Genomic DNA, 2369 nt, shown 5'->3' with positions numbered 1-2369 from the left:
CAGACAGACAGACAGACAGACAGACAGACAGACAGACAGACAGACAGACAGACAGTGAGTGAGGTTTGTGAAAAGGTTTCGTCTTGAAAAAGTTTCGCCTTGAAACGGTCTCGTGTGGGTGAGAGAGGTTTGTGAAAAGGTTTCTGTGAGTGAGGTTTGTGAAAAGGTTTCGTCTTGAAATGGTTTCGTCTGAGTGAGTGAGGTTTGTGAAAAAGCTTCGGGTAGATGGAACTTCTGGTCTTGCTGTAGCTGATGCCCCGGTGAATTAACTCTTTCTCTCTTTCTGCAGTCAGGGATAACGACACCTCTAGATATTCACTCTGTAAGTATTTCTTAAAATGGTATCCGTTTTACCGTGCGCGCAACTGTTTTTAATGTCATATGAGCACGTGGGACACAAAAGAATTTTCAGTTGGTAGGAAAATTTTGAATACTCTTAAAGTGTGTAGTTGACAGTGCATGATATATTTGATCTGCACCAACAGACAAAATGAAATGTTATGGCACTTTTACAACCATCGTACACAACTTAGAAACAGGAATTGGCATTTTATCATTTTACGATGCGGCGGAATCAGACGCTCGTCGATTATTGGGGCGAATGGAGGTTTTGGTATAATCTTAAAGCCTGTCGATTAGCCTTGCTTTTGAGGAAAATTCAAAAAATTATTTTGAATACATGTAAAAATATTGGCGATTGAACGAGGTGGGGGTCGTCTAGTTTCAGAGCTATAGTAGCACCAAAAATAAAGGAAGACAAGATACATAAAGTAGGTACAATTGTTGAAATAACGAGTCAGATTTCCTATCCCTGTAAAAAATTGTTTTTTTCCGGGCTTTCATCAATTTAGATAATTTAGGAGACGGGCTTCCGACCCTGCCTGTCAAGTGCAAGCCGGACTGAGAGGGATACACCATCCGATCAGGAAGGCCGAGGTAATTGACGCGATACAAATTCTTCACACTCAGGAATTGAATTCTGGTCTCCTGCGTGCGACAACCAAGCGTCTAATCGCTACACCGCAGATTCCGGTGTGCAAGCTTCACTATTCCACTTAGTTATAAGAGTCACCAGAGAAGATACTCTATACGGAGTGCCCATTAGCACGATCAAGTCTGGTTGGGTCGGTTTGTCAGCCAGATTGAGGGCACAAAGCGGCTATCGTGGCACCAATCAATCGCCCGAATCGCCGCCTCAAAAACAAACGCGTTCATTTTCAGACGACAGGTCGGGCAATCGACCCGATACGATCCGACCCGATTCAATTTACAGCGGGGCACCCGGTATTAACTGTCTCCCTTTTATTGAATGAAACCTTCTATACCCCCCCCCCCCCTTCTTTTTTCCTCCTCTCCACAAAAATAATTATAAGAAACAAAACAAAAGAATCCCGCCCCTCCCTCACAAATGACAACAAAAAAGAAATGGGAAACATTGAGTGTTTTTAATGATAAAGAAGATAATAATTTAATTGAGTTTAACTCTAAGACGAGACATAAGCGTGGCAAACACAGAGCGACAAGACGGGTTCTTTAACACACAGTCAGTAAGCACCGGGCACTGTGTAGTGGGGCCGACAGTGACAGTATCTATCCGGAGACGTTTTCCGACGGAGATAGACCAATCAAAATGCTTTGTGCCTCTAGACCAAGTAAAACAATCTGGGAGAGGGGGGAGGGGGCGGTTACAGGGCCTCTGTTTTAAACCATCACTTGATATTTTTCAGTAAGGTTTGAAATTTTCTTGAAAATAATTGAGTTGCGACCATTTTAGTTGCTATATGTGTGATCTGCAGCAAACGATACACAGTTTGACCCACCATAGCAGTGAATCTGTGTGATGGAGTACCTCTCCAAATAGTTCCTGGGTGCTCGCCGGAGACGTCTCCGAAAATCTTCTGCCGAGGACAACAATGCAGTCACCGCGCTGTCGCGTCCGGTTTGCCTGTCGTCTCATGTAGCGTTTCGTTTCAATCTTCGGCGCCCGGGAGGAAATAAATGGCGGCGAAGTTTTGATAAATATTTTCTCAAGAATGTCCGTGTCCGGTGGTATTAAGAGACGTGGGGTCATGAGTGGTCAGTTGATGGTTCGTTTTGTCGTGTGGTCTCTGAGGATGGGTGTTTCTTTTTGTGGTTTTTTTTTTTTTGTTGCTTTTGGTATATGTTTTACGGCGTACTCGCAACTGCATCAGGTCATATGAGCGCTCGGGACACATACAACTTTTTCAGTGGGAAGGAAATTCTGAATTTTAATTATAATAGAAAAAGAAGTTTTGCAGTGACTGAAGAACAGCATACAAGCTTTATTCTATTTATGCAGTATCTTAGGTTAACTTTCACCCGTCACCATGTCATGACTCTCTTTGCCC

This window comes from Aplysia californica, unplaced genomic scaffold, assembly GCF_000002075.1.
Source record: "Aplysia californica isolate F4 #8 unplaced genomic scaffold, AplCal3.0 scaffold00097, whole genome shotgun sequence".
Classification (NCBI taxonomy): Eukaryota; Metazoa; Mollusca; class Gastropoda; order Aplysiida; family Aplysiidae; genus Aplysia; species Aplysia californica.
This window is presented reverse-complemented; position numbering follows the sequence as displayed.